This window comes from Chrysemys picta, chromosome 1 (genome assembly GCF_011386835.1).
Source record: "Chrysemys picta bellii isolate R12L10 chromosome 1, ASM1138683v2, whole genome shotgun sequence".
NCBI classification, from domain to species: Eukaryota; Metazoa; Chordata; order Testudines; family Emydidae; genus Chrysemys; species Chrysemys picta.
Window position 1 is genome coordinate 126,073,054 of NC_088791.1, and position 25,021 is coordinate 126,098,074.

The following is a 25,021-nucleotide window of genomic DNA, read 5'->3' on the forward strand; positions in this document are numbered from 1 at the left end:
TTGACTCCAACTCCAGTGACTTCAGTTGATTTACATGAGTTTGAGACTATGCCCTCAAATTTCCACTTTGGAAAACTTTGTATGTAAGAACCTGTGCACTTGTGAACTGTGGCTAGTGTAATGTTTTATTGTCTCTATTACCAAATACAGATGTGTCACACACAGTAGGTATGGCACTATTTCGTGCCCTGTGATGGATCATGTGTTGCCATGCAGTTGTTTGGGTCTTTTCAGAGAGAGAATTTTTTCAAAGATAAATGTGACTTTTTCTCCGTGCAGAATGTATTGTTTCTCTTTGCTTTTGCTTTATTCATTAACGCTATAATTTTTCTATATTAATTTGCTAGATTTCCAGTGCTGAGAATTTTTTTCACACAGAGTTAGACGTGACCTTGTGATACTGGCATTGTTTCATTTACAGCTTATTATATGACCCCCGATCCTTCACAGTTCAGGCCAGGAGTGCTGCATGTATAAATGCAAAAGGAAAAGCTATGATTTAGACAGAGAGTGCAAGAAAAATTGATCTGACAGTACTAAGAGCACAACTTAGAGTAACACAGATGCTGCTCTAAGTTGTGCCTCAGGGCTGGACTGTCACCCAATGGCCACAACCTCTGGGAAGCATAAATGTAACTTAAATAATAATACCTAGCTCTTATACAGCATTTTTCATCAGTAGATCTCAAAGCACTTTACAAAGGGAGTTCAGTATCATTATCCCCATTTTACAGATGGGGAAACTGAAGCACAGGGAGGTGAAGTGACTCGCCCAAGATCACCAAGCAGGCCAAGGGCAGATTTGGGGATAGAATCAGGTCTCCAGAGTCCCCGTCCACTGCCCTATCCAGTAGGCTATCCTCCCTTAAAACTACCTTCACATTGCTCTCTCCTGAGCTGTGCCAGGCAGTGAAGAGCTGGCCCTAAGCAACTGGTCCCTCGAGCCAAGTTCTGCTTTCAGTTACACCTGTATTAATTGGGAGTAATTCCAATGAAGTTAATGGAATGACACTGGTGTAAATGGGGTCAGGATCAGGCCCTAGAGCTGTTGAAGATGTGACTTAATGATAGTGGGTGGCTAGCAATTTTCCGCTTGCAAGCTGTAGTTTTATATTTAAGGAGGGAAACCACATCAGAGGCATTTTCCCCTCGGTATATATTTAGCTCTGTTTTCACAAGGCTTTGAGAAGAAGAATTTCTTATTTCAGTAGTTACCACAGCTGAGTTCAGTGCTATGCCCCCAGGCACTTGGGTGGGGGAACAATTGTGGTTACTATTAGCCATTCTACAAGCTTTAACGAAAAAAACCAGATTATTTCTCAGAGGTAATTCAACCTGAGCCAAAATTCCTGTGACAAACTAAGAGAACCAAGTTCTACTCATGTGGACTCTTCTTAAACCCAAGCCAATGAAATTCGCCCACAACGTGGGTAGGTTTATTTTCTTTTTTAAATTGGATCTTCACTGAAAATTAGCAAGCAGCGCGTACCAAAACACAGTCGGTTTTCTTTGTTCTTTGCCTTAACCAGGACGGAAAGAGGAAAAGGAGTACAGATTGTCCTCTGCTCTTTGTTCTGCGAGCAGATGACTCACATGCACCTGCTTCAAGTATGTTGTGCCATAATATTTTAACTCTGCATATTCCCCGTTCTTTTAATGCAAGAAGAGCAGTATGACCTAGTGACTACTTCAAGAGAATTGGACTTGGGCCTTGTTTACATGAGAAAGTAGCTTCTATTTAATGAAGTTGGTTTAGAAACCAGTTTAAATCAGTGCAGGCTCCTCTTGTGTAGACACTTCATATGTACCTTGAAGAGTATCATATATCAATTTAGCTTATGTGCTTACCTACACAGACAGTTGCATTGGTCTGATTTAGTTAAACCAGTGCAAAAGGCTGTGTGGACATCGTAAAAGTGGTTTATTTCGGATTAGCCAAAGTCCATTAGAACAGGTTTAACCTGAACCAAAAACAAGCCACACTTAAACCAAAATAAGAGTGTCCATGCAGGAGTTTGCACCAGTTTAACTAAACTGATTTAATTAAACTAGTGCAAGTATGTGTGTAGATAAGTGCAAAGTATGCTAAATCAATATAAACCACTCTGAAACTGAAATAAGAGTGTCTGCTCAAGGGCTTTGCTCCAGTTTAACTAAATGGTTTTTTGACCAGTTGAGTCAGTTGGTACAAACGTGTCTGTAGAAATTTCTTGTGTAGTCACATTTTGGTCTGTATTCCAAAACTGGCATCAGAAATAGTATAAGCACTTGGGGCACTGAAAAACCCTGATCTAACCAAGGTCATATCACATGGAAAGGTTATTGTTTGAAGAATAAAAGAGATGCCAGCAAAGTACCTTTTGGGGCGTTGGGGTGGGGATAGTAATGCTGTAACCCAGAGGGGAATCTGGACTGTTGAATTCTTTTGAGGTGAACAGACTGATTGATTGAAATACTGGCTGAGGTCAATATTTACAGTCCATTGCACCAAGGTACATCCCATTCTAGGGCAACCCCATTCACATGACACCTGACATGAATAATAATAACAACCACATTTGCAGCAGTAAAAATGCAGGCTCATGCTGTTTGTAGGCTTTTAATGTTAACATTGTATAATTCAAATTTGCCTAGAATTTCTGAGAGGAAACCCATAGATTTCCAGTGAGAACTGCTTTCAACCCCAACTGCGTGCAGAAAGAGTTCTTGCATCTCCTTGAACAGACACTGACTTTACACAGTAGGGGCAACAAGGCAGCACACTGCTTAGTACTTTTCAGTTTAGCATAAAACAAGATAACTTTCAGCAGCAAGCTCTTTCTGGGGGACAGCTCACCTCCGCTCACCATTTTTTCCCCTCCTAATACCTCTTGATCTCCCATTGCTGCTGTGTATAATGGGTAACATTATGTTTTTAAATCAAGGTTGGATTTTTTTTTTCTAAAAGAGACGCTCTATTTCAAATAGGAATTAAATCAGGGAAGTTCTATGGCCTGTGTTATGCAGGAGGTCAGACAAGATGATCACAGAGATCCCTTCTGTCTGTGTATCCATGAAATATTACAGATTCTAAAACGCATGACGCTACTGCACTGAGCTTTGAGCTCTGGGAGCCATTGTTGGGCATCCTTCCACCCCACCCACCTCCTGCCATTGTCTCTTCCTTCTCTGATTCTCTCCCTTACATTCTCTTCTGTGCTGTTCTTTTCCTCTTCTATTCCCACCTCCCCCTTCCTCCCACATACTCCATAGACCATAAGGAGAGATGCAGACAGGAAAGCTGTTGAGTGCGTGATGGCATGTCAAATGCAGGCTGGCTGAAAGCTGTGCTTCTCTGCAGGCAGCTCTTTCTCGGATCACTGTCTGTTTTCTCTCTCTCCGTTTCTTTGAGCATGTCTGTAAAAGTGGGTCAGGGCCCGGCGGAGGCTCTCTGCACAGCTCCCACTTGCATGGAATGGGAGCTGAACGCGAAGGCTGCAGTTAGTTGCTGTGGTTGAAAAGACTTTTTCCGGAATGCCTGTAACGGCGGAAGCCTCACAGAGTCAGGAATGACATAAGCTAATTACAGTGGAACCCAATTGTAAATAGTGAACTTGGATATAATGAAACCCCATTTACAGTGTATAAAACGAGAGTCCCAAATTGTTTGCATGGCGGGGTGAGGTGCAGTTATGGTTAGATGACTCTGCGTAGAGGGGCAATTCCAGCTTTCCTAGCCAGGGAAGGGGTTGTCCCCCAGCTGTGGAATTTGTGTAGTTTGCCTGCACTGCACTGAGAGTGGCAAATTTATGGGAAAATCCTACACAGTTTCAGAGGAATGAAACCAACCGGCTCCTATAGAAATCTATAGGGTTCTCTGCAAATGTCTCTAAAATTATGTGGCATTTAATCCAGAATGAAATTCTCTCTCTAGGTCTCTTGAACTACCCTATAGAATTTTATAGCAGGGATAAAACTCTATTCTATGTGTATTCCATAGGGACAGGATTTGAGGGAGAAAGGGTTACGAAGGGAGTGCAGATCCTATCTGCCTGACTATCATCTGTCCCATGTCGTTCCTACCCCCATGTTGCCAGGCAGGGAGGCCACTGGCATGGAACAGGTAACGCTTGAGGACAAAGGTTCCACCACTATTTGGATTCTCCTGTCCACTATCCCACAATGGGAGCACATAAGGGGTGTGAATGGAGGCCAGTCAGTAGTCTGGTAGAAGTAGCCTCTGTTGAATGGCTCAACAAGCCTGGAGGGAGAGGTCTGAGAAATCATGACTGGTGTGGAGAAAGTGAATCAGGAAGTGTTATTTACCTTTCACATGGCACAAGAACCAAGGTCACCCAATGAAATTAACAGGCACCAGGTTTAAAACAAACAAAAGGAAGTACTTTAGATAGTGAAGAGTCAACCTGGGGAACTCATTCCCAGGGGATGTTGTGAAAGCCAAAACTATAACTGAATTCCAAAAAAGAACTAGATAAGCTCATGGAGGACAGGTCCACCAGTGGCTATTAGCAAACATGTCCGGGATGCAACCCCGTGCTTTGAGTGTCCTTAGGCCTCTGACTGCCAGATGCTGGGACTGGACACCAGGGGATGGATCACTTGACGATTGCCATGTTCTGCTCATTCCCTTTGAAGTTTCTGGCACTGGCCACTGTCAGAAGACAGGATACTGGGCTAGATGGATTATTGGTCTCACCCAGTATGGCTGTTCTTTTGTTCCCCTTTTTTGCCCCTCTGCATGTGCCCAGCATCCACAGAGCTGGCTGTGGGCATGGTGATTTTGTTCAGAAAGAAGCTGTATTGTTGAATTATCATTATTTTATTTTATTTTTTCTAGAGAAGGCTCCACTGCACTTATATGGTGATCAGTAAAGGGCATAGATGTGATATATTAGATCTATCATTCTGTGTAAGTAATGTTTTGTTCTGTGGTGAGTGTGTAGGGTTAACTCTTATGCAGTAGTAATTGTATAGTCTTGCCCTTAGCTCCCTAGGTGCAAAAGTAACAAGCATATGCACTCTGTGATATGTGAAACTACTGTGTAATTCATTACCTTGCTGCTACCTGATAATTACAGGCAATTAAAAGGTAAACAGTTAACCATGTGACTGAACAGTGCTTAGCTTATGTGGGTGTTCTTTGAATTAAATCATTACCAGAAGTGAGACTGCCTGCTTTTCCATTGTTTCCAATTTAGTTAGCATGTAGTTTCAGCAAAACATCCTGTAGTGGTTTTTAGCCACCTTTAAAATTGATTGCAGCTGACTAACTGGCATGCCACCACAGAGCTTTTTTTATGGTAGATAGTCAATCTGAGAATGACCATCTCTTCAATAACAGGATGGGAGTGGTTTAACAAAAGACAAAAAATTGAATTCCCTTTCTCATAATGTAATGAGCTGTGCTGGAACTGAGAGCTCTTAACCCTGGCACTTAGCAGCAAACCTTAAAACTAGCTCTTTTAGTACTACCAAATGCATCGTTTTGCACATGTTACATGAGGAATTGTTCTTTAGTTCCTAATCCAGATACAAGTTTGGAAAAAAGCAAACCAGTTTTTGCAACCAAGCTGTCCACCTGCAAGGGAAGCACAGTATTTGAACCAGATGAAGTCACCCTCTCTATCAGCTTAACCCTTAGCAAAGTACATTAGTTACTCTCCAGGTATGTTTCACTTAAGGACTGTCTAATTTCCTGGGCTTTACCTAGGCTACTAGGGGCCAGGGGTCAGATGGGGGGAAGGCATCTATTGTTGCTTAAAGTCAGGGTAAGGAGACTCTGGAGTTCTGAGTGATCTTTCAAGAATCTCATTTTCTCTCCAGCCCCGTCTTCTTGCTGTCATGGACCAAGACCTCACTGTACAAATATAACAAAAAGACAGTCCCTTCCCCAAAGATCTTACAATCTAAGCAGAACACAAGAGAGAACAAGTGAATACAGAGAGACCGACGGGGGAGTACAAGGAAACAAGGCAACACTAATAACAGAATTGATTTTGTGACAAATAAATAATGTGATGATGCTAATGATCCAGGAGTAGTCTTGTGATCCAATAGAATCCTGGTACCATGGGATCCTTGCTGGGCTCCTAGAAGAAAAAGATAGACACGTCATTCCTCCTGTATATACTCATCTGCCCTTGATGTGGCTTCTCAGTATGTAGCTCAAGAGAACAAGAAACTCTAATAAGCAGTGGGGAATTTCCAGTGTTTTTCAACATTTCTGAATCACAAAGGGGCCAAACCACAGCTGGTATGAACTGGTGTAGTTCTGCTGAAGTCGCCAGTTTCCAGCAGCATACGATCTGGACCAGTAGTTTTGTCTCAAAAATAATAGAATGAGCTATATTTATGGTAACCTTGTAGATTACATGAATAAAAGCAGAAAAGTTGCTCCTTGGAGGCAGTCTTTTCATACTGTGCAGAAATCAATAGGAAAATCAGCCAACTTTGAACAAAATGTTACGTCGATTTTTAAAGCCATATTCTCAGCTCGAGTAAATTGGTGTCACTGTGTTGATTTCAGTGGAGCTACACTGATTTATACCAGCTGAAGATCTGGCCCAAGATGTGCAGTGTAGCAGTAGCTACTGACCCTTGCTATAGACAGGGGGGTTACCTTTTGTAATCTTCATTGCTGTCAGGTGACTGCAGCCAGGAAATAAGGATCAGTCTCTTATCACCACTCATCCATATGTACCCTTATTACATATAATATTTACATTTTGGGGGTTCAATGTAGTTTGGTTGTAAATTAACTTGGTTGTCTTTACTTTCTAAGGCAGATGAGCTCTAGGATTCATAGATGAAGATAGAAAACTGTTTCCCATTCCCCAGACATGTTAATGTTTAAAAGGGACACTCAGGAGAAAGTGTCCACACTAGAGCTGGTTGGAAATTTTTGGATGCAACATTTCGTTGTTGGAAAATGCCAGTTCATCAGAATCTGAAGAAATGTGTCAATTTTCATTAAACTTTTGATGGAAACCGGGCAGGCTGCCACGGGGCCAGGGATCCCACAGCTGCCAGGCTCCTGGGCTCTGTGGCAGCCCACCTAGCAAGGAGCTTGGGCCTCTTTGGGACTTAGGACAATTGCCTGGGGAGTCGGGCAGCTAGCTCCCTGATTCTCCAGGTAGACGGCTCGCCAGGCTTCCCAATTTCCTGGGCAGCCAGCTCTCTGGGCTGCCTGACTCCCTAGCTCACTGGGCAACTGGTATCCCGGCTGCACAAATGCCCACGGAAAAATTCCATTTCAGTTTTCCCAAAATAGACTTTTTTCCAGTCTTTCCCTGCCATGAAAGTTTGTGCATTTTTTCTGGGAGAGAAAGACTGTTTTCCAGCCAGTTCTAGTCCACGCCTTCTATTCGAATGCTATTGAAATACATTGGCATAGAAGAGAGAGTTTTGGGGAGGTATTTAGTGGGGAAAATTGGTAAATACTTTGCTATAGAAATAAGAATTGTCCCAGTTTAATAGGGGCATTTGGTATGTGTACATTCCCTCCGAGAACTGGGATTCTCAGAACTCCTTCTCCCTCCCTCAGTCCTTCACTTCCATGACCCAGTTTCTCTCCCTGCCTTATTTTGATCTAGGATAAAATTTTCAAAAGTGCCTAAGTCCCATTTTTCCAAATTGACTTAGGTTAATTTTATAGGTACGTCAGAACCTAAGCCTCATTGAAACTCTTTGTGACATGGAGTCCCAAGTCCCAGATTCACAAAGGTATTTAGGCACCTTTGATTTCAGTTGGCTCTATGCACCTAAGTGCCTTTGTGTATCTGGGCCGAAGTGCCTAAGTCAGCTTGGAAAATGGGACTTAGTTTTTTTCTAAATCATTCAGATGCTTCTGAAAAGTTTTATCCTAAATCTCACTGAAAGTGAGCAGAAGGAGTGGAAGAGGTGTGAATAAAGGAAATGAAAGAAACTTTAACACATTATGGTGTGTTAATAAGCCACACAGATAAGGATTTGTTTGTATTTTGGAGGATGCCTCTTCATTGCGCACAGGGATGGGTTGTTAGTGGGAATCATAATTAAACTTATGTAATTATTAAAATGGCAAATATTTTAAATCTAGGTGGACAAAGAGAGATCTCCAATTAATCTTTTCAGACAAACTTCAAAGGGCAAGAAAATCAGTGGGATTTAGTTATTCGCAGAGGATGAAGTAGCAGAGTTGCTTTTGAAGGCTGAAATCCATCAATATAAAATACTCATTAATGTTTTAAGGGGGAAGCGTGGGTGTGGGAGGCATGAGTTTGAAATCTTCACAAGTGCTTGACAGCAGTCAAGTTTGCATTTGCAGCACTTCCAAAGCCCTGCTTTGGATATCTCTTCAAAAGAGTCTAAATAAAGCGAGGGAGGACTCGTCCCTCAGAACTCTGCAATCATCCCTTTGGATTCCTACCCAAACGCAAGATGTATTTTCTTTAATTAGTGTGGAATGAGAATGTCTTGGAGCCCAGAGTGGGTGAAAGACTTGAGAGCTCAAAGTCAAAATGCTTCAATTCATTAGAAATGGCAGACAGGCATAATAGGTATGAATCAGCCTGAACCTAAGGAGGAGCCTGTAAAGAGATGATGAACTTTACCCTCTGTCAGGGTCTGGGGGTGCAATCCAGATCAGTAGGGGGTTGTGTCACCTCTTATCCTGTAACCCTGGGTTCCTCACAATGCTTTGCTGCTGTAGCTCCCAGCCTGGACACTCACAGCCAGCCTATCAGTATGCAGGTCATACCCTGCATATCTGGGTGCGTAGACAGCCCTGGTTCGGCAGCTCTGACCCCAGCAACCTGTTTACAGTCCCACAACCCCACTCTGGCTTCCACTAGCCTTGGCTACAACCAGTAAGGTGACTCCAACACACGGCCAATCGTGAATTTCCCCAAAACCGTGTGCTTTGCAGCATCCAGCCCATTACAGTTTATTAACTTAACTGGGATTAATATACCCTTCCATTCAAACACAGCACAGAGCTGGTTTATAGTTCAAATAAAACAAATTTATTAGCTATGGGACATAAGCTAAGTGATGCCAAGTAAAAGGAATAAAGTTAGAAAGGGTTACAAGGAAATAAATGTGAAAACACGCATTTAAAATCTAAAACTTAAGCTAGTAAGATACCAGCTTTGGTCAAGATGGTTTCTGTCACCAGTCATTCTTCTTGTAAGCTGTGGTTGACTTTCCCTCAGTCAGAACCTTCCACAGAAGTACAAGATGCTGGCTTCCCTTGTCTTCCTAGGCGAAAGATCTTTGGCTAAGTAGGTTTCTCTCCTATATTCAGTTCCCAGAGACTTCAACACACACACCCTTTCTCAGCTTGTAAGAAAAGATGTTGTATGCACTGTAGTTGTACCCGTGTTGGACCCAGTGACATTAGAGAGACAGGGTGGGTGAGGTAAAGTATTTTATTGGACCAACTTCTGTTTGATGAGAGAGGCAAGCTTTCAAGCCACAAAGAGCTCTTCTTCAGGTCTGGAAAAGGCACTTCCAGCGCCACAGCAAAATGCAAGGTGGAACAGATTGTTTAGCATAAATAGTTAACACATACTCTAAGGGTCCATTCAAGGTAGAGTGGCCTGTTAACACCTCTTCAGGCAAAGGACAAAAAGAAGGGGGAATGGGTTACAGCTTGTTGTAATAAGCTGTAAAATGAGTGTCTCTGTTCAGTTCATGGTTTTTAGTGTCCAGCAGAGTAATAAGTTTAAGCATCCAGGCTTGTCTTTTGAAAGTGCATGGGTAAATAATTACATTCATTTTCTAGAAAAAACTGTTAACACTAAAGGTATATCACTGACTCCTTAGATATGCCAGGTGGTGTCCTTGGTTTCAAAGATTGCGAAGACAGAGAAGAATCTGTTTAATATATCATGTTGTAGTGAAACCACTTGTGAACAATAGCCACTGAAAATTCCATCTTGTCACAACCATTATGAGTTTCATTTTTGTGGGTTTGTTATCATTAAACTTTTATGGATGAGTGTTTAGAAGAGTGAATATTGAATGTACTTAATATGTTTTATGGGCCTGATCCAATGCCCATTGATGTTGATAAACTCATTTAAATATCAGGCCCTCTCTCTTTTGCATTTCAGCACTGTATGAATGCAGAGTGTATAGAGGCACAAAAGGTTTGGTAATATACTTTGTGGCTTAGATAATGTTCTCACTCTTCACATTTGGGGCCCAGTCCTGCAACCTTTAATCACACAAGTAACCCTTACCTATGAGAGTATGGCTTTAATAGCAGTACTCTTGTGAGTAAGGGTTGCAGGAGCAGGCCTTTAGTCATTCTGGATGCATTTTCTTGACTTTTAATTTTATACTAGAGATTTATATTGAGAAGGTAGATACCAATTCAACCAGATAAGAATAAATTCTTTGTGCAAAAGCAAGTGGACAGTGAAAAATACATACACAGTTGCATACCTATTCAGAGACCTGCATGGAGATTTAGCCTCATGATTCCTGTGACGGGTTGGATCACAGAAACCCCCTTGGGAGCTGCCACCCGATGTGCAAAGACTACCCCTGCTCCTGTTTTCCCTGCCAGCTCAGGACTCCAGCACCCTGTCTTGCTGAGCCAGCCACTCCTGTCTGGCTCTAACACAGATCCAGGGTCTGAATCACTTGTCCCAAAGCTGCAAGTTTACCTGAAAACAGCTCACAGTAGTGTGCTTGTCTTTAGCACTCAGATGCCCAACTCCCAATGGGGTCTAAACCCAGATAAATCTGTTTTACCCTGTATAAAGCTTATGCAGGGCAAACTCATAAATTGTTCGCCCTCTATAACACTGATAGAGAGATATGCACAGTTGTTTGCTCCCCCAGGTATTAATACATACTCTGAGTAAATTACTAAATAAAAAGTGAATTTATTAAATACAGAAAATAGGATTTAAGTGGTTCCAAGTAGTAACAGACAGAACAAAGTAAGTCACCAAGCAAAATAAAATAAAATGCGCAAATCTATGCCTAATCAAACTGAATACAGATAATCTCACCCTCAGAGATGCTTCAGTAAGTTTTTTCTCAGACTGGACACCTTCCAGGCCTGGGCACAATTCTTTCCCCGGTACAGCTCTTGTTGTAGCTCAGGTGATAGCTAGGGGATTCTTCATGATGGCTCCTCTCCCTCTCTGTTCTCTTCCACCCCTTTATATATCTTTTGCATAAGGCGGGAACCCTTTGTCCCTCTGGGTTTCCACCCCCCCCCCCCCCTTCACTGGAAAAGCACCAGGTTAAAGATGGATTCCAGTTCAGGTGACATGATCACATGTCACTGCAAGACTTCATTACTCACTTGCCAACGCACACATATACAGGAAGACTCACAGGTAAATACAGCCATCTGCAGACAATGGGAGTCAAGATTCCAAACCATCCTTAATGGCCCACCCTTTACATAATTACAATAGGCCCTCAGAGTTGTGTTTTATACTTCTAGTTTTAGATACAAGAGTGGTACATTTCTACAAATAGGATGATCACACTCAGTAGATTATGAGCTTTGTAATGATACCTTACAAGAGACCTTTTGCATGAAGCATATCCCAGTTACATTATATTCACTTACATTTTTATAAAACCATATAGACTGCACAACGTCACAGTTCCCACTAACATCAACAGTGTATTCAAGAACACCCCACTTTTGTTTCTCAACCAAGAGAGCAATTTGTTTTGAGCATTGACTGTGTACCTTGGAGATAATTTTCGTTGGCACTCTAAAAATTATCTAATGGAAAATAGTATTTGTAAAAGGGCAGTTCTCTGGGTCTGATTCGCCCTTGTGTTATTCCACTTGTGTGTTGATGTAACTGTTGAAATCAATGAAGTTACATGCTCAAAACTGAGATAACACAGCAGTGAATCAAGCCTTGTAATTTTAGACCAGCATGTGTCATTTTAACTACAGTGCCTTTCTCTTTTCTTACGATCAAATCCATCCCTATCATTTGATTGGCTGTTTATTTCAATCTTGTTATTTATGTGGCCCCAGAGTGTACATCACAGCTTGCATCGCCATAGCAGTGATATGCTAATAACCATGTCTGAATAACAGAAGTTTTTACTGTAGATGTTGTTTTGGGTCTGCCTTATAGGTTGAAACTGAAAACGAGATAGAAGACAATCTTTCTTATAACTGAATAGCAGCTATTAATATCCTGTGTCTGTCTGTCAGGTAATCATTAAGTGTGTGTGAGTATGTGTGTGCCACTCTCATTGCCACTTCAAAAGTTATTTTTCCTTCCTTGGTATCCTGCTGTTAATTGATTTGTCTCGTTAGACTGACCTCACACTTTGTAAGGCAACTCACATCTTTTCATGTATTTATACCTGCTCCTGTATTTTCCATTCTATGCATCCGATGAAGTGGGTTCTAGCCCACGAAAGTTCATGCCCAAATAAATGTGTTAGTCTCTAAGGTGCCACAAGTACTCCCTGTTGTTTTTGCTGATACAGACTAACACGGCTACCACTCTGAAACCTGTGTTATCTCTGTAGTTTCTGACAGTCATATTAGCCTGCTCTGTTATGAATTTGCAGTCATTTCTGTATAAATATTCTCTCTCCCCACCTGGGATCTGCTGCCTTTAAAACCTGTGTAAGGCAGGAAGCACTTATCTTCCTTACCTCATTTCATAGGTGTTTAAGAAAAGGCAAGATGGGGGACTAGCTAACTCAGGAGATAGCTTCTGTATCCTGTTACTAGTCACTTCTAGGGCAGCTGTTGAAATCCGGTGCAGGATGGTTGTAGGCTGAAAGTTGTTAAAGCTGGTGGCACTAATTAGTGTATTTGGGCCTGATCCTGCAAACATTCCCTACCTCGTATTTTCTTTCTCTATCACGTAGTCCCATTAATTTCAACAGTCTGTAGGACTGAGCCCCTCAGTGGCAGGATCAAGATGAAGGCCAAGCACTGAAAGGTGAGTAACCTTTTCATGCCTAGACATGGATCCTCTCCAGGTCAGGAGTGAGGCCTGTTGATAGGAGTAGTGTGAGGTGAAGCATGCACTGCTGCAGCCTGTTGTTCTAGGACTTTGTTCTCCAGGGCTGTCAATCCACCAATAGGCATGACTGCTATATTGACTTAAATAATGGAGAGCCTGGCTTCTGCTCCTATTGTTTCTCCGAGCTTTAGTTCGGAGTTGTCAGGTACCTGGGATATGATTCTCCTCTGCTTCAGCTTCTTTTCACCTGTGATGGATCTGCACTGGGCGTTCTTTAAAGCATTAGGAAATGCACTGCATCTCTTAGCCATCTTTCACATCCTCCTGTGACAAGACTCAGAGCCTGCCTTTGGAATTCCTGCTTGCTTTGCCCAAATGGATCTGGTAAAAGGCTGTTTCAAAAAATGTCCTTTTGGTTTATTAAAAATGTATCTGGCAGTTGGTCATTGTTGAAATTTGAGACCATCTCCGTTTGGTGCTTTGTTGTAAAAACTCCGCAGTCAGCTAAAACATAAAAGTTCAAGTAAGAGTGCTATAGATACTTAATCAATGGCTAATGTACACTTCAGTGCATCTAAACTTGCAGTCTATTGATGCCCAGTGATTGGATGATACTGTAATAACAGAGCTTTAGTCCAAAGCTGCTGGTCCTTGGTACAATATGTGATTAAAATGGTCGTTTAATAGTTTATGTTTAAAAGGCAAGTGGAGGGTGACTGAATGAGGAGTCCTCTTTGGACCTAGATGTGGATACAAGACTACAGGACACTTTTAGGGAAATGATGTCCCTTTTTAAATATAAGCCCAAAAGTTAGTTGTTGTTGATCAGCCATGACCGCTTGAAATGTAAAAGTGCTTCACTAATATTTTCATTAATGAACATGGTGAAGCAACTAAGGGTTGAGGGAGAATCCAAGGAGCAGCTGTGTACGCTGTCTGAGGCCTGGGGAAGAAGGCAGGAAGTCAGGGGGAGCCAGGAGCTGAGACGTGGTGTGAGGCAGCTGGGACGAGCGAGGGGATGGAACCCAGGAAGTAGCTGGCGGGGTTAGGTAGGTGAGACCCAAGACGTGAGGGGTGGGGTGGTGGACAAAAGCTGAGCACTAGGGTGATGAAGCCAGGAGGAGCAAGGGAAAGGAGCAGCAGACATTCTGTTCATAGCTAACCTTCTGGTCCATGTGTGTTGTGCATCTCACTCACGTGTGCCATAGAGGATAAGGATCTGTCACAGCTCTCACTTTGAGAGCCTGGCTGTTTAGTTCAAGTGGTACATTCAATCCCCAATTCAGTCCCTGGTGTTAGCCAAAATGGTGGCTGTCACTTAATTTTTAGGGTTCATCAGTTTCTGATCAGTGTATCCTGTTAATGCTAAAGGCCTCCATGTAGGTGAATCAGGATCTTTACCGTTCCTTTCAATATACCTGCCCAGGCAATACCATGCCTATGAGAAGTATGTGAGGTGAAGCTTGGACCTTTTGCACTCCATTACTTGGGCCAAAAAAAAAGCACAACATGAGCTATGCGAGAAGTGTTGGGGGATGGGACACTTGTTTATATTTCCTTGTTTGTCCTAGACAGATGTAACTGAGTTATGTATGTGGAGTGAAGAGCAGTAGGCAGTGGCCTCCCATTTAGGATGTGGATTATTATGGGGTCATTCAAAAGAAAGCAGCAAAGCATATTAATCATACTGAGGCACACTGGTTAAAAACTATTATTCCAAAGTTTGGAGGGGGTTGATTATGGAGGCACAGAGTGATGTGTGGTGAGGAGAGAATGGAACCTAGGGTTTGATTTTGTGCTCGGTGGAGAGAATGAATTGTGTGTGGGGATTTGTTTGAGGAGGGATATTGTGCAGTGACAAATGGGAGTGAAATGGGGACCGTGCAATGAGATGATCCACACTGTGGATCCCAGTGCTTGGAACGGCCTGACTCACTGAGGCAACAATTCACAAAAAGCAACCATAGGGGGGCTGGTGCAGCAAACTCCACTTCTCAGAACCACTCAGTGCTTTTAGTTAGTGCTGACTCTCTGGGAGGGGTTACAGCACCAGTGCCTTCCCCTCACAAGGGAAATACTTAGGCCTTTTTCTTCTCTTCATAAAACAAGTTCCCTAATATAGATAATGATTAATCCCCTTTTTCAGGGGGTGTAGCCGTCCCTTTCCCTCAGGTGTTAAACAGCATAACCCTTGTCCACTGGATAAGAAAAGCTAAAACTGGTCCCTTTTTACACAGAGTAAATGGTGCACAATAAAATAAACCATCTTCCCTTCTGTCACGCTGCAGGGTTTCGCAGATCAGTTCCCCTCAGAGGAGAGAAGTTCTGTGTCTGCTCACTAGAACACAGCCTACAGCTAGCTCTCTGTCTTCTTTCATCCTTGTAACAAGCCCCACGTGAGTGGCAACTCCCAGGCATGCCATCCCCATGCAGGCTTTATGGATGGGGTTTTCAAAGGAGCCTAAGGAAATTAGATGCCCAGCTCCCATTGAAATATGATGCCTGATTCCCTTAGGCTCTGTGGAAAATCCCATCCTGAGCCCCTCAGGGATGGGAATGAGGGGCACATACATTGTTTATTTCTCACGTTTGTCTTGTCTAGGAATATTGAAACGGGTGGAGCTAAGAACTTGTCTCTTTTGGCATCTGGGATGCTATTGGGTCACCTTTTTAATTTGTTTCCTAATTTAAATAGCTTTTTTCTTACAGTAAGAAATGAGTAGGGAAGGAATGGAGAAAAGAGAGACAAACAAAAATTACAATACAGTTACACATGGTCAGATTCTGCCCCCCTTACTCAGGGCTTGTCTTCACTACTGTGCTACATCGGCGCAGCGCGTCTTCACCAGAATACACTCCACCATCGAAGTAATTACTCCACCTCAGTGAGAGTGTAGACAGCGCTTTAAGTAGATGTAACTTACATCGCTAAGGGGGTTGCCTTTTCACCCCCCTGAGTGACGTAAGTTACGTCGACTTAAGCGGTAGTGTAGACAAGCCCTCAGGCTGAGTACCACCTTACTCCATGCGTAATGCCACAGGTTTCGAGGGGACTGCTCAAGAAGTAAGGTGCTACCCGTTGTCATTCAGGGTGTCAGAAGCTGGCCTTTTACAAACATAAAAGAATATTGCACAGTTTTAAAAAAAACAACCACCACTAGAAATAAATGTCTTGATTAGGATTGGTTGGTTGCCATGGTAAAAGACAAGGGAAAGTCATGACTTTGATTTTTTTTTAAATGGAAAATCACAGAACCCATTTTAATAAGTATCAAGTTCATGGCATAGTTACAAGTCATATATCCTTTATTTTACTATAAAATTGCTTTAAACTATTTAATACTATTCAAATAGTAGTTCAAAACCATTAAATGAGCCCAGGCTTCATCATATTGGACACATAGAGAGCTAAATTCATAGAAGAACCTTAGGCCAATTCAGGAAGGCATTTAAGCCTGTGTTCACATTTAAATTTAGGCACATGCTTACATGCCTTCCTGAATCAGGGCTGTAATTTTAATCATTTCAGAACTTAGATGTTATACAGATTTAAAACCAAGCATAATAAATCCTTAAATCTTCAGTCACTCTTTTGAGTATATCTGTGCATTATATTCTCCAGCTTTACTTACTCACACAGTCCAGGGTAGTAAATCCATGTGTCAGTTTTTCAATTCTTTAAAATGGATCGGTTTCTACCTTCTGCCTGTGAACGCCTGTTGATTTTGATCATAGTTGTGCTTGCCAAAGAAAGAATTTGCATTTCCTTTCCTCTGTGTTTTGCAAATGAAGGCCACATATACTCTTGCAAACTCAATGGTTGATAGTTAATCCACTGGATTTATACCAGTTGACACACAAACTGCCACACTAGCCATGCTTAACTGTGTTCTAGACACATGAAGTTTTGCCCGCCAACCTCACTAATGCTCTGCTACAGCTACAATTCCCAGTTCTCCACAAGACTTCCAGAAACTGCATTCTTGGAGAGTTTCATAAGGCTCTATCAAACCCCATTGGGACACAAATACCAAGAATAGCTAATACCATGTTCCAGCACAATTAATTGTCTTTTCTTCTGTAGAGGGCGTACAGACTTAAATCCATCCTCCCTGAAGATTGGAGATGAGTATAGTACTTGTTTCTCTCCTTCTGCGTGTTTTTATTGTCCCAAGGCATGTCAATTTCCCTTTGGTGCAATTAATCATGCGGCATACATTTCCGTCTGAATGTTTTTTCCCACGGTATCAAAGTGTTAATTGTATCCCAAAATGCAAGTGTTCAAGTGCAGGGACGTGTAGATAGTGACAATGGCATCAGTGCCCGACTTTTTTGCCGTTCTTACTCTGGACAGTTTCTCCACGGTGCTATCTGGCTGTTTGCTCCACCCCGCTCCTATCCCCTCCCTCACTATCTCTTCTCTTCCCGTGACTCCACCCATCTTCCTCTTCTTCCCACACTCTCTTTTCCTTTCCCCCGTCCCTTCAGTGTCCTCTCTCCCTTCTCTCTTGGTTTAGTTAATTGCCTCCCAACAAAATCCCACCCAAAAGACTGAAAAACACCAAAACAAAATGAGAACAAGTATCTTGGCACTAACATGGGAGACACAAACCATGACCGTGTTCACGCTGCTTGTGTGTCACGTCTAGAACTGGTAAGAAATTTTCTGTCAATGTTTTTCCATCAGATACCTGCCTGGTCATCTGCTAGGCTCCTCCAGGCTACTGGGGAGCCCAGTCTCCCAGCAGCCCAGGATCCTGGCTCCTTAGCATCCTGGACTCCCAGCTGCCATACTCCCAGCTGCAGGGCAGCCTGCCAGGCTCTTTGGGGCAGGGACTGTCTCTTGCTATGTGTTTGTACAGCCCCTAGCATATGGGGACCCAGATCTCAGTTGTGGTCTCTAGGCCCTGTCATAATAGAAATAACAAAAAGTTCTCTGTAACTTCTGGGGAAGGTACAATTCATGATTTAATCTAAAGTAGTGAAGTATGGATTTTGAGAGTGTTATTAAACTTTAAAAGATGTGACAGTACAGACCTTTTCCAGTTTCAGTATCATCCATATCTTCAGGACTTAAATCTCCATCATCCATCCTTCAAAAGATGATCAAGAGTCTGACCTGAGTTCATCAGAGTAATCCCACTGAAAATGCCAGAGTTACTTTTGGATTTCACAGTGGTGTAACTCAGATCAGGATCTGGCCCAGTATGAATGCTCCCTCTTTTCCTTCAGAAATACTAGCATGTTTGCCTCTGTATGGCCCTGCAATATCTGGGTCCTCAAATTGAGAAATAGAGACCTTTGAAAGGAATTAAATAGATGCATCTTACACTCAAAGAAGCATAAAACTCTCCAGATAAATGAGACTGGGTTCATGAAAAGTAACAGTTATGTTTTAAAGGAAGATTTTTGCATAGTTAAAGAGCCCATCAAAGCTACTGTTTTACTGATGATGTTCAGCATTTTAGTCTCTGTCTCTAATGCATGGATTCCTGCACAGTAGCACCAGCCTGTAATATTATTGCCCACATAAAGCAGGCCAGTTTTTAGCATCAAGGTCTGTCTTTTGTTTTATTCTCCTGCATTGATGTGATGCACAGCATGGCATAACATGGTAGCTGGAAAAATTAAAAGATGCCAATCCAGATACATACTCGTAAGAACCAGAAAAGTATACCAGACCTGGTTATTTTGGTGAATAGCAAACCATGCTGAGAGGCACTGTGCACTGACATTTACAATGGAACACTGCAGCTGCCTGAGATTTCAGTAATAAAGCAAAGAGAGTTCAGAGACATCATGTGATCCGATGGGATTATGGAAGACCTCTCACCCCGGTTTTTCTTATGTCTTAAACTAGCCTACTGCATGCTGAAGTACACGCCTGCAGCCATACCGCTTCTGGGTGTGATCTTGTCAGCTCTCAAAAGCAAAGCAGGAATAGGTTTAGGTAGTACTTAAATAGGAGTTGGGCTCTTAGGTGAGATGTAAAACTGCTGTGGTGACCATTGTGGTCATTAGAGATTGCTCTGAACTTTTTGCAAAAGAGAGCTTGTGAACTACAGTGTTACTAACCAAACCCCAATTTGGATTATTGCATCTTGCCTGACTAGATTTCTCCCTCCATTTACAATTAGATACTTATGGGCTGATGCTCCACTGGTGTAAACTGTAGCTATGACGATTTACACCCACAGAAGATCTGTCTCCTCCCTCTTCACTTTCTGTCTTAAACTGTTATCCTTTGTTGCTTTGTGCTGTTACACAGCTGCTGCTCCCTGTCCCAGAGGTAGCTGCATTTCAGTGCTGGCTGAAGCCATTCCAGTATCTAGCAATCTTTGCAAAGCACTCGGAGATCTCGCTGTTTGAAAATGGCTAAATATAAATGTAAGAGATTATTACCATGTTGTCAGCTTTCATGATTTTATCATGAGTGTTGTAATATTTGGTGTTTTCCTGAACCCCAAGCTCCTGGAGTCAAGTCATTACATGAGAATCGCAGTTTTCATATATATAAAATAGTAAGGTTCTAGCTCTCATGAAAGTGTGACCCAAATGTATCCTAAAAGCTAAAAACCCTAAGAAAAAAAATCCAAAATGTATCATTTGGCTTAAAAATCATGAGATTTTTTTCATCTCTTGATATTGGGGGCAAGGAGGGTCTGACTTATGATTTTTCAGTGCTCAGGGTGGACAGTACTGCTAACAGTTTAAAGTTAACTCAGAATTAACAGCATACATCAACATATAAATAAACTGCACTATACACACTTCATTTAAAAGAAGATAATGTTCTTAACACACGGTGTTTCCATTCTCCTCAAATAAGTGACTTTATTGAGGTCCCTTTGCCTGCTCTCTCCCCTCATCTCCTGTTTTCCCCTGGAAGGCTGTAGACATCAGGCTGCACAGGATATTTAATATTGTTAGTTCTTTTTATTTCAGTAGTGCTTAGAGATCCAAACCACGATTGGTCCTATTGTGCTAGGCACGGTACAAACACACAGTGTGAGACAGACTCTGTTGTGAAGAAGAGCTTGCAATCTAAACAGACAAGACAGATAAAGGGTGGGAGAAAGTTAGTATTATTCCATTTTACAGATGAGGAACTGAAGCAGCAAGAGATCCATTGATGTGCCCCAGGTGACAAAGGAAGTCTGTAGCAGAGCCATGAATTGAATCTGAGCCCTAGTTCTGTGCTTTAACTACAAGACCATCTATCCTCCCTCTCAGTACCGTTCACTGGCACCAGCAATGCCACTCCTTAGCAGGTTTTTGCAGAGTCTTGAACTGGTGGTTTCCACATTTTGTTGGGCTCTCTCTCTTGAATATTCTAGGAGTTAGGTGTCTGGATTTTCATTTTCCCACGTATATTTGTAAGACAAATGTAACTTATCTCTGGAAGTAAAGGACCCCAGACATGGCTCAATGTCCAGGGTAAGAACATGCATAATCAAATGGATACATTACTTGTTTCAGTGGATCAGTTGAGAGTACACTGACTATAAATCTATGTTGTGGTCACCTATCCATACATTAAAATGTACAATATGGACTGCCCCACATACAACTAAATATAAACCAAACCCCTCCAACCTTCAGCCCACCACAAAAGTCAGAGGAAATAGTTGGTCTTTGTAGTTTTTCCAGAAGGTTAACCAAGTTAGAACAGCCAGCTCTCCCCCAAAAGCCACAAGGATCAGCACAGGGATGACTCAGAGCCACTTGCCTCCTTAGGAGCCAGAGTGAGACTGAGGATCTTGTGCTTAGGTGATCCTTATAAAATGAGTTGGGTCCTCTGCATCCAGTTTTCAATGGACAAATGTCACCTGACCAACTGTATGTAACAGAAGTTGGTCCAATCAAAGATATTACCTCACCCATCTGACCAGCTGACAGTAATTGCAAGCCTTGCTGGCAGACTCAGAGAGGCCTGGGACTGAAAGCACCATGGTGTCAGAAAGCAAGACATGGAGGGTCAGGTCTAGTGGTTGGAGCAGTGGAAGTCATGCCTAGTGGTCAGTGTAGTGGCAGCTAGACCAGAAACGGGAGACATACTCAGGAGCAGGAAAGCAAGAGTAGAGCTGGGAGCTAGGTTAGAGCAGGCTAAAACCTGTGGAGTTTGTCCCCACTATCAGGCAGGGGAGAGTTCCAAGTTATGAAGTGATGCTGGGCAGGCTGAGCTGCTGTTTCTCCTGTGAGGCTTGTATATCTGCCCTGAGAGTCACCAGACCAGCTCCTGGCTTGTGGATTGGCTGGAGCCTAGCTCAAAAATGACTCATCACCACATGTGGCTTAATCAGGGATAACTCATCTCCTCACACACCGATACCGCAACACCCCCTCTCACATCGAGGCGGTCCCTCCAGCACATACAGGTATATTGGTGGAGCTGGGCACATGCTTATGCTTATGCCCGTTCTTTGGATAAATACAGGGCTCTGGGGCATTCAATCTGGCACTCATTCACACACCAAAAATAAATAGTTTTACAAGTTCATCATATAGCTTGAAGTCCATCATACTTCTGGTATTAAGAGAGGCGACATACAAATTGCACCACTGAAAATGTGTATGTGTATATATATATGTTTTGCTGTTTAATCGCTAAAGGCACAATCCCCTCCCAGAGAATTCAGGAAGATCTGTAACAATAGTTTGGGCAGGAAGGATCTTGCAGGTGGTAACAATGTATTTGTGCCAAGAGACAAAATAAAAGAAAGGTCATCACATCTCCGGAGGGAGCCAGATGCTCTATGGCTTTTCAAAAAGTATTGAAAAATGTCTGATGACTGAATACAGAGCTGAGGGCTAAGACTAATTGCTGCCTGTGTCAGCCAGCTGGAGGTTTAACCTCATTCAAAGATAACGGCACTTTGAGGTCTCCATGCTTGAAAAGTGGGGATGCAAATAAACTAAAGTAAAAATGAGGGCTGGAGATTAATGTCGTTCTAGTTCTTGCAAGTGAAAGAAGGAACTTTGTGACTGAACTGGAGGTGAAATTGAACTGTCAGATGCTGTTGTGAAAGGGCTTGTGGGAGGAGAGAAGATCCCATAGTGCTAGTGAACTGATCATATTCTTCAAGTGCCTTTTACAACAGCAGGCAGAATCCTTCTCCAATCCCAGGGGAGATAGCAGCACTGTGACAGAGTAATAGGACTGCTTCTCTCCCCCGGGACTGGAGAATAATCGCTAGTGGCTCAGATACCTCCTCAGTCAACTCCTACTCAGGAGGTACTGAGGAGATGTCTGAGCCATTAGCGATTATCTTCAAAAAGTCATGGAAGACGGGAGAGATTCCAGAGGACTGGAAAAGGGCAAATATAGTGCCTATTTATAAAAAGGGAAATAAGGACAATATGGGGAATTACAGACCAATCAGCTTCACTTCAGTACACACAAAGAAAATGGAGCAAATAATTAAGCAATCAGTTTGCAAACATCTAGAAGATAATAAGGTGATAAGTAACAGCATGAATTTGTCAAGAACAAATTGTGTCAAACCAACCTAATAGCTTTCTTGACAGGGTAGCAAGTCTGTGGAGATGGGGAAGCGGTAGATGTGGTATATCTTGACTTTAGTAAGGCTTTTGATACTGTCTTGCATGACCGTCTTATAAACAAACTACTATAAGGTGGGTGCATATAACTGGTTGGAAAACCGTTCCCAGAGAGTAGTTATCAGTGGTTCACCATCAAGCTGGAAGGGCATAACGAGTGGGGTCCTGCAAGGATCAGTTCTGGGTCCATTCTGTTCAATATCTTCATCAGTGATTTAGATAACGGCATAGAGAGTACACTTCTAAAATGTGTGGACGATACCAAGCTTGGAGGGGTTGCAAGTGCTTTGGAGCAGTGGTTCTCAACCAGGGGTACACATACCGTGGGGGTACTCAGAGATCTTTCAGGGGGTATATCAACTCATCTAGCTGTTTGCCTAGTTTTACAACAGGCTACGCAAAAAAGCACTAGCCAAGTCAGTAAAAAATATAATTTCATACACACAGTGACTTGTTTGTACTGCTCTATATACTACACACTGACCTAGAGAGGTGTTTGTCCAGTCTGTTCTTAAATACCTCTAATGATGGAGATTCCACAACCTCCATTAGTAACCTGTTCCAGTGTTTAACTATCCTTATAGTTAGAAAGTTTTCCTAATATTTAACCTAATGTTTTTGTTATTTCTCTTTCTCTCTCTCTCTCTCATTATAACTTTTTGAGTGTTTTTTCTCTTATTTTCTGTCTGCTCAGTTATCCACATTATAATTGGTTGAATAGCGTAAAAAAAAAGATTTGCAAATCTACGTGGTGAGTTCGTTCTGATGTTACTCATGAGGTCACATTATGAGTTTTCAGATTGCTGGTGGACTATAGTTATTAAAATGATTGTGAATCCTGATAGCGTCACAGAATTTAGCCCAAGTGAATATGTAAGGAGAAATTAATCTCAGAAGTTTATTCTTTATTCTCTAAACCCCACTGAATAGGGATGCAGCCCTATTTGCTCTTTGTTAGTCATCATTTATTATTTTCCTTTTAAAAACTTTCAATCATCCAATCAGGGAGCAGAGGTTATAACATGTGACTTCAGTTATTAATCACACAGTACAAGTAGCAAAGAAATGAAGTGAACCATTCACAGACATTTTCACAGGCTGAAATTTGTTCTCAGAAGCTATTTGGTGAATACTGACAGATAACAAATACATCTACAAAAATGGGGATCATTTCATGAAGAGAAGAAAGGGCATCCATTGTGTAATTCAGGGGTTCTCAGACTTCATTGCACTGTGACCCCCTTCGGACAACAAAAATTACTACATGACCCCACAAGGGGGGACTGAAGCCTGAGCCTGCCTGAGCTCCGCCGCCCGTCTGGGGCCAGGGGAAGGGTGGGGAACCAAAGAACTTCAGCCCCAGGTGTGGGGCCTGTAACCTGAGCACCATCACCCAAGGGTGAAGCCTTTGGGCTTCAGCTTCAGCCCCAGGCAGTGGGGCTTCGGCTTCGTCCTCAGCCCCCGGCCCCAGCAAGTCTAACACCAGCCCTGGCAACCCCGTTAAAACAGGGTCGCGACCCACTTTGGGGTCCCGACCCACAGTTTGAGACCCACGGGTAATTTATTCAGAGTTAATAGTTCAATGTGCATGTTTGTTTCCTTGCTTTCCTTTGAGAACACTATTTATTGATGTTTTTATGATTATTTCAGGGTTACACCAGAGACATACACTGTAATACTGGATTGATTTCTGAAATCTTTACTCAGGCAAAACTCGCATTGGCTTCAAAATGTATGCTATAAGATCTCGATCCTGCCATGAGATCTGTGCGGGCACAACCCTATGCCCATGTGGAACCCCAGTGAAGTCGGGGAGGGGCCCCCAGGCAGGTGCAGGAGTCCATGACACAGATGTAGTTGTAAGGTCAGGAGCTAAGAGTGAAATTCACCTTTCTGCACAGAGCCTCTGCCATAGGTGTAAACTTCACCCTGACTGACTTGAATGGGAGTTTTGCCTGAACAGTGACAAGATTTGGGGGGAGGGGAAGTGCGTGGAAGACTAGAAACAACACTTTCTTACACGTATTTTTGATGAAAATCATAAAAATCTTTGACTATGTATTTTAAGAGGTTCCATGTTTTACTTTTTTCTCTTAGATGCCACAGACCTGTTTGTATTGCTTTAGAGGGCAGTGACACCTTGTGGTACTGGCCACTCAAGCAACATCTACAAGGTTTTACTAAACATTCAATCAGGTGGTCACAATAAAAAAAAAAAAAACCAGTGACAGTTTTAATCATGATCCGCAGTGTCTGTTCTTCTGCTTTGGTTTCTGAGAGACGATAGGTCTGATTCTCAAACTGTAGTACGTGAGCAGCTGCCATTGAAGCCAATGGCTGTAGCGTCAGAACTTCCATGTAACAAATGCATCAGCTAGTTTGTCAAAACCCTGATGTATGAATTTTGGTGTCATATTTGCAGTATGTGAAGCTATCAATGAGTTAGGAATTTTGAGGGCATCAGACATCTTTTACGAGATGCTCTGCACCACGTAGGTTTGGGCCCT

At 42.4% G+C, this 25,021-nt stretch overlaps 1 protein-coding gene across 25 annotated transcripts in view; it reads left to right on the forward strand.

Moving 5' to 3' along the window:
- The window catches only part of PRR5 (proline rich 5), a 146,287-nt gene that overhangs the window by 111,366 nt on the left and 9,900 nt on the right, over positions 1-25,021 (forward strand). The gene's annotated exons all lie outside the window — the stretch shown is intronic.